We start from the raw sequence: 8789 nt of genomic DNA, 5'->3' as shown, positions 1-8789 counted from the left end.
AAAATCTGAATAAGTTTCGTGTGTAGAAGCTGCACACGGAGATGGAGGAGCCAAAGTGTGACTCAAGTATCAAACGTCAGTCAAATGTATTTATTGCTTCACAAAACAATATGAAATATGCATAAAAAAAAGTATAAGAATGCAGTTTATTCAACCCAAGTACAAGTACAAAGTAGTGGACCAAGAAATTACTACGAAGTTATTCAAGTAAGAGGAACTTAAAGAGGAACTGTCCAGACGTAACATCAGATTTAAATGTGACAAAACATTAAATAATGAACAAAATGTGGTGTTTTCAGAGACACAAAAATGAGACGAACTAAAACGTCTGAAGAAGAAACACAAATATTCAAATTATTTCATATTTTTACATAAAACTCAAGAGTTTTAGAGAAGTTCTGTTAAACTTGTGCCATTTCACTAAAACTTTACTCGCGTCACGTGTTTTTCTCCATGGAACTAGATAAGTTTAATGCCAGAGTGTGGAACATTCCAGGGAAAGCATTAACATGTCCATATAAACAAGCAGGTGGACCAGAAATGTTACACAGTGCACCTTTAAGTTCTAGTTTAGACCAGGTTTAGTTAATCTTCCAATGGCTCCTCTACATGATCCTGGGGTTCTTTTCTTTTTTCTTTTTTTTTTCTTTTTTTTTTTTTTTTTAAGTTATTTTGAGTTTATTTTGATTGGTATATATTTTTTGTTCTTTTAAAAAAATGTTTTTGTTATTCTGAGGGTTTTTTGTTTTTGTTTTTGAAAGTTATTTTGAGTTTATTTTGCTTTTTTTGTTATATTTTAAGTTTTTTTTGTTATTGACTTTTATTTTTTAGTTATTTTGAGCATATTTGAGTTTTCTTTTTCTTCTTTTTTTAAGTTATTTCGAGTTTATTTAGATTTTTTTTTTTTTAGGGGGGGTATTTTAAGTTTTTCTTATTATTTTTTTGTTATTGAGTTTGTTTGTTTTTTTGTTATTTATTTATTTATTTAAAGTTATTTTGAGTTTATTTAGATTTTTTTTTTTTGGGGGGGGGGAGTATTTTAAGTTTTTCCATATTATTTTATTAAATTTTTTTATTTTGAGTTTTTTTTTATTTATTTATTTTTTAAGTTATTTTGAGTTTATTTAGATTTCGATTTTTATTTCACTATTGTGTCTATAAACCAAGATATGAACATTAATAACAAACAAATCAGGTCCTTCTGTCCCCGAGGTCGCTCCCGTTAGCGTTAGCAACAGGTTTGACGGACAACGCTAAATGCTAAGATGGGAAGCGGTGTTACCTTCAACAGCCTCGCTCCTGATTGGCTCTTTGGTTGCTATGATACTCGCGGTCTGACTTCCAAATATGAAACTCTGCTCCAAATTAGCCGCTATAACCGCTAGCCTCGATTAGCCTCGTTTGACTGGGCGACGTCACGCTCACTCAGGTACGAACGTTAACATTATAATTCCATATTTAATTACTCGTCTCTTTCTTGAGCTTAAGAACTTTTATTAAAGTCTTTTACTAATTATTAATTTTCCTTCTCGAGCTCGTTTAAACGCGTCATGTGACCTCAGAGTGGGAGGAACCAATCAAACAGGGATTACGCGGATTGACGCTAAAGACGCTAATCAAGACAGTAATTAAACACAGTATTCAAAGCTCGTTATTGTCGCTCTGTTCGCTGCTTATTTTTATTTTTTTTAAAGACAAAGTGAATCGTCGCATGGTGAGTGTGTGCTTTTTTTTTTAAGACAGATGCCCTTCCGTCACATCCAGTCTTCATATTATAACTGAAATGGACAGTGGGACTGAAGTGTGTTGCTCAAGGACACAGTTTAATTATGTGTGCGGTTGGGAGTTGAACCGGCGACCGCCCCGTTCACCCGCTGAGGTCGACACGAGGAGCAGATTGTGCTTTGGTTTGAGGAGTGAAAGTAGAAGAAGAAGCAGAAGTAGAAGTACAAGAAGTAGAAGTACAAGAAGAAGTAGAAGAAGAAGTACAAGTAGAAAAAGTAGAAGTAGAAGAAGAAGTAGAAGTAGAAGAAGTAGAAGAAGAAGAAGTAGAAGAAGTAGAAGTACAAGAAGCAGAAGTAGAAAAAGAAGTAGAAGAAGTAGAAGTAGAAAAAGTAGAAGAAGAAGTAGAAGTAGAAGAAGAAGAAGAAGAAGTAGAAGAAGTAGAAGTACAAGAAGTAGAAGTACAAGAAGAAGTAGAAGAAGTAGAAGAAGTAGAAGAAGAACCACTGCAAAACATAAATGTGGGACAGAACAAGCTACTGCTATTAGAACATACTACTACTACAACTACTACTACTACTACAACTACTACTACTACAACAAACCCCACAGCTACTCCTTCTTACATGAGGGAAATATCTTTACGCTTCAAGTATTTTTAATATCCAAACAGCTGAAGCTTTCAGACGTTTCGCTCTGACTCCAGAGGAAAATATTCAAAGTTTATTTTCAAACGGCTTCATGAACCGCTCATCACAAATGTTAATGTCGATCTAAATATGACCATGAACTTTAAATATGTGGAGAATATTTGTAACATAATGAGACGAGCGCGTGGGGTTTGGGGTTTAGCTTCGCTGCCGTTTCGAGCTTCAGTTTTAGTTTATTCAAAACGTATCAACGAGGAATCATTTTTCCTGCAAAATAATTGGTTTATTTAAATTATTAGTTGAGCCAAAGTGAACTCACCCAGAGTCTCTGTGCAGACCCGAGGATTCACAGTGAAACTCATGTATGTCTATGGCGGAATGTTCAGCGGTTACCATGGCGACGCGACGCACACGTCAGCAAACACAAACCTGAACACAAAAAAACGGATTCAAACAGCACATTTTCAGGAGTGTTCATGGTCCTGTTTAAGAGATTGAGAGCGACTAACTGGAAAACTGTTGGCTAATGCTAATGCTACTGCTAATGCTACTGCTAATGCTAATGTTATTTGAGAGGGACTTATTTAACAGCACAGATTAGCTCACCTGTTGTAGCTCCAGGTAAGTCAGTTCTTTCTGGTTAAAACAAAGTGCAGATTAAAGTCTTATCTCCAGTCAGCGCAGTGCCTCCAGTTAGCGTCACACCCCCAGAGAGTGTTGATGTAGATGACGTTGATGTTAATGGAATTAGCTGCAAAGTATCACTACATACACATTTACATTCTTCTTCTTCTGTAAATACTCTTGGCAGCAGAGGTGAAGACACATTTGCCCCGGAACCATGAGGTCTGTGGTTCGATTCCCCAGAACTGAAACGTGAAATAAAAGTGGGTCATCGATGTAACTTCAGGCCAAACCGAGTCAATAAAACCACAGAAAACATGAAAGCGTTTGTTACATCTCCGTCTTTAAAGTCTCGCGCACTCGTTCGATCTTTACACTCGTCTTTTTCTCGTCGTCTGATTCTAACGAGCTGTTTTTTTTCCCCTGTGATTTATTTTTATTGTCTCCTCTTTTCATCCTTTGTTTACGCTCGCTCCGTCAGTCACGCTCTCTCAAAACAATATTTCATCTCCACGCGTTTGTCTTTTCGTTTATTTACTCCTCCCTCTCTCTCTCTTTTCCCTTTCCCCTCTCCTCCTCCTCCCTGTATCTCTTCCTCTCTCCTCTTTCTCCCATTCTGTTTCTTCCTCTCTTCCTTCTTTCTCACCCTCTTCCACCTCCTCATCCCTTTAACCCCCTCTTCCTTTTCTCTTCTCCCTCTTTTTCTCTCTCCCCTTCTCCTTTCTCTCCCTCCTTTAGTCTCTTCCTGTCCCCTCTCTCTCTTCCTCTACCTCTTTCTCATTCGCTCTCTTGAAATGGTTTCTCTCTCCTCCTCTTTCCAATTTTCTTCCCCTCTCTCACCTCTTCATTTGTAAGCTCCCTCTCTCCCTTTTTTCCTGTCCCTCTTTCTATATCCCTCTTTCTCTCCTTCTCTTTTTTCTTTTCTTCTCTCTCTTTCTCTTCTCTCTTTCCTCCCCTCTTTCCTTCTCTGTCTTCTCCCATTCTCTCTCTCCTCTTCCGTCTCTCTTTTTCTTCTCCCTCTTCTCCCCTCTCCTTGTCTCTCTCCCTCCTCTCTCTTACCCCCCGTTTCGCCTGTCTCTTCTCACTTCTCTCTCTCCTTCTCTCTCTCTTCTCCCTCTTTTCCCCTGCTCCTTGTCTCTCTCCCTCCTCTCTCCCTCTCTCCGCTTTCTCTTTCCATCTCTCTCTCTCTCATCTCTTCTCTTTCCTTCTCTCTTCCCTCTCTCTCTCTCTCTGCAGTATACATTACCTGATGACATCACAAGGTGGAACAGAGTGTTTTCAGTTTGAGAGAAAAACTCAGCGTAGATCAGAAAACATCACATTATGATCCGTTTAAATACAGACTCAGAGGTGAAAACTGCCACAAAATTCTACAATAAATTTGAATATTTTTCTCACCCGGGTCAAAAGTGATCGTCCAATCAGATTTGTTCATTTCAGTGACTCGTGTTGAACAAAGAATCTCATTGGTCGCTCATCATTTACAAACAAAACCACATTTCTCTCACCTCAGATTAACAGTTAAATTTGGTGTTTTGCTCATCGATCCTGCAGAAATCCTCCATGTTTTTCCGCTCTCTGTGACACTTCCTCGTTTGCCGCCATGTTTGTTTTGATACGAACGGCTCACGCTTGTCTCTGATTGGCTAATCCACCTGTCAATCACACCCATCTGAACTCCAGGCTCAGGAAACGCTGGGAATTTTGCCACTTACGAGACTCACGTGTTTGTAAACTATTGTAGAACTGTGTTTTCTGATCCCATTCAAATCCTTGTGTACTGACCTCCAGGATAAAGCCGTATTCTGGAGCTTTTCTCCTCTGAAAGGCTCAGTGTTGGGTCCATTCATCAGAGTCACACAGAGACTGGGCTGTTTAAAGAGCCTCTGTGTGTGCAGTTTATTCACTACAGTTTTGTTTGTTGAGTCTTTACGCCGCGCAGACGCTCGCTCCGACAGAACCGCAGACAGAGGGGAGAGTGTCAGGCCCGAGAGCACGAGGGCAGGGGAGCGCGGCGCGGCTCGTCGACTGAAAAAGAATCATTCAAACGGCTCTCGATTCACGCGTTTTTAATCAAACTCCGCTCGATTTACAGAATGTTCTACACTACGACGATAAACGTATCTATCTCCGTGGAAACAAGCAAGACACGTCGATAGGCCAAGTTAAGGGTCAGCTCTGTGGAGAGACGAGCCCATGCCATGTGAGTTAGCAGGCGGCGCACCCTCCAAAAAGAAAAATTACACAGTGCAACTTTAAAATTGGCGGTTGGAGGTTTGATCCCAGCTCAGACGACGATGTAAACAATATAAAACATGACGTATTGAAACTAGAATATCCAAAAGTATAAGTGTAAATACAGGTGAGAAAGGCGTTATGATATTAACTGGAAGCTAACTCGAGGCACTGCTCTGTCTGAAGCTCTGTTACAAAACTCAAACTTTACTCTGAGTTTTGTTTTAGCACAATATGACCTGAAAAAACTGATTTAGCTGGAACTACAACAGACGAGCTGATCTGTGCTGTTAAACAAGTCAAATAACATTACAGTAGCAAGCTAGCTAGCATTAGCATTAGCGTTAGCCAATAAACAGGACCATGAACGCTCCTCATTTTGTATTTTTTGGGCGGTGTGGGGAAGCTGGCCTGATTTCAAAGTTGAGGCAGACTCAGAAAAATTCCCAATTACTAAAAAATGAATTCCAGGTCACCGCGGTAATGCAGGGAAAAACAAACAAACACTTATTTACAAAAAAATAAATAAAATAATGTGCTCAACATAAGCAAAAAGCAACAGAAATTAAGACACTGAGGAAACACCCCACATGTACCCGGCTACACTGAGGGACTCCATGAAAAGCCTGACTTGTCCGGATTTGATCTCCTCTACCCCTGAAGCTCCGCCCCCATGTGAACACCATTTCCTTCTCAGGTGCAGTAAGTACAACTTTAGCAGGGTCTCATGCTACACTGCTTTACTTATGTGGGTCTAAATCCATTTAACTCAAAAAGTGTTCAAAACAACTATAAAAACTATTAAAAAAAAACATTACAAAATACAAAATACAGTTCCCCCCTCCACATGGTGCAGTCCACGGCCACGCCCAAGGCTTAAAAAATGGTGTGTTGTAACTGAAGGTGCCTGAACTGAAGACATTTAAACAAAATAAAATATCTTTAAAGATAAACTAACTGAAAAATTAAACAAAACAACCCCGGGATAGTTATGTTTAGATGTATATTGCAAAATTATTGAAAATGGCCAAATGTGTGAATAAATAAAATATGGTGGTATTAAAGGTACAAAGACGCACTTTGTCACAGGCTGTTTTTGCATTGTGTCACCATGGCAACATCTTAACATTCCCCCCGTAGACATACATGCAGAACCCCCCCAGCGTGTTGTCACTGCAAAGTATCAACAGATGCACGAGCGTGTTAAGTACCCCTGCGTCAGATGCCCTGTCTCCTCTCCCCCCGCCCTCCTCCCTCTCTCGCAGGAGCAGCAGGAGCAGATGGAGAGACAGGTGTGAAGATGATAGAAAAGACCCAAAATGGCGGCGACACCTGTCCTCTCTGCTGCAGACTCAGATTAACTTCACTCCGACTGAGGAACTCTTCATCACAAACAGATTTGCCCTGCGCTTCGGCTCCGGACACGCGGCGAAACAACATTATCTGCACGTTCTGCTCATTTAGACCTGGACAATAGTAAAAGAGGACAGTATCCAAACCCATCCCACGTACAGGAGCCACAGACTGAATAAAGAAGTGAAAATGAAGCAGGTCGACGCTAGCAGTTATAGCGGCTAATGCGCAATCAGGGATCATGTTTGAAAATCCAAGCTCTGATCAATCTTGTAACATGTGATATTCTCTGACCACTACTGAAACATGAATGACACTCTCTGATCACTCCTGAAACATGTGTCACACTCTCTGATCAACTGTGAAATATGTGACATTTTCTAATCACTCTTGATACATACGTGACACTCTCTGATCACTCCAGAAACACATGTGTGACACTATCTGATCACTCCTGAAACATGTGATTTAGAGTGACAATCTAGATTCAGCCATTTGAAAACCTGTGACTCTCACTCCTGAAGCATGAATGACACTCTCTGATCAGTCCTGAAACATGGGACATTCTGATCACCCCCGAAGGATGTGACACTCTCTGATCACTCCGGAAACACATGTGACACTCTCTGATCACTCCTAAAACACATGTGACACTCTCTGATCACTCCTAAAACACATGTGGCACTCTCTGATCACTACTAATTCTAAAACATGTGTGACACTCTCTGATCACTCCGGAAACACATGTTTGACACTTTCTGATCACTCCTGAAACATGTGACCTAGAGTGACAATCTAAATAGATTCATACATCTAAAAGCCTGTGACTCTCACTCCTGAAGCATGAATGGCACTCTCTGATCACTCCTGAAAGATGTTACACTCTCTGATCACTCCTAAAACACATGTGACACTCTCTGATCACTCCTGAAAGATGTTACACTCTCTGATCACTCCTAAAGCACATGTGACACTCTCTGATCACTCCTAAAACACATGTGACACTCTGATCACTCCTAAAACACATGTGGCACTCTGATCACTCCTAAAACACATGTGACACTCTCTGATCACGCCTGAAAGATGTGGCACTCTCTGATCACTCCTGAAAGATGTTACACTCTCTGATCACTCCTAAAACACACGTGGCACTCTCTGATCACTCCTAAAACACACGTGGCACTCTCTGATCACTCCTAAAACACACGTGGCACTCTCTGATCACTCCTAAAACACATGTGACCCTCTCTGATCACTCCTGAAAGATGTGACACTCTCTGATCACTCCTAAAACACACGTGGCACTCTCTGATCACTCCTAAAACACACGTGGCACTCTCTGATCTCTACTGCTTCTGAAACGTGTGATTGTGCAGGTTGGCAGCCTCTCTTCTGTCATTATGCCCCAGAGCGTCTGTGACTAACTGAAGGTCAATTATTTGGCATTAAATTAAAATAAACTTCACTCACATCTTAAATATTTTTTAAACCATGAATGTCTAAGTAAGATCATGTTTTTTTGTGCAGAAAAGAGCAGGCACAGGAGGAACCACAGACTGTGTAAAGAAGTGGACTGAGAGAATGTGAGGTCGCCCAGTCAAATGAAGCAAACCGAGGCTAGCAGTTATAGCGGCTAATGTGCAACCAGGGATCATATTTGGAAATCCAAGCACAAAACTAAAGAGCCAATCAGGAGCCTGGTTGTTAAAGGTACACGCCCCATCCCACCCGCACCACCGGTTTGGCAGGAGCCTAGCAACGAAGCTGTCAATCCAACCCACCAACAGGAGCGATCGTGAAGAAAGACCTCGGATTAGTCTGTTATTAATGCGCACATCTTGATTTACGGACAAAAGGGTGAAATAAATAGAGGTTAATACAAACATTGCAAAAGACGAAGTTTAAATCTGTCAACTGGACAAATCGTTGTAGAAGTGAAGATGTTTCGCTGTTCGTCCAAGCCGTTTCTTCAGTTCTGGTCAGATTGCTGGTGGACACTGCCTTATACACTGAAACTATATACAGCTATTGTCTCCAGTTTCAGCCTTAACAACCCTATTCAACCTTTAATGGCCCTCCTATTGTTCTTTTTGTTTGCTTTGGGTCTGAGGATAGAATCATGGATCTGTTGAAGAAAAAACGTCTTCACTCCTACAACGATTTGTCCATTTGACAGATTTAAACTTCGTCTTTGGCTATGGATCA

This window comes from Periophthalmus magnuspinnatus, chromosome 19 (assembly GCF_009829125.3).
Source record: "Periophthalmus magnuspinnatus isolate fPerMag1 chromosome 19, fPerMag1.2.pri, whole genome shotgun sequence".
Taxonomy (NCBI): domain Eukaryota; kingdom Metazoa; phylum Chordata; class Actinopteri; order Gobiiformes; family Gobiidae; genus Periophthalmus; species Periophthalmus magnuspinnatus.
The sequence above is the reverse complement of the archived record's forward strand: the minus strand, read 5'-3'. Positions refer to the sequence as shown.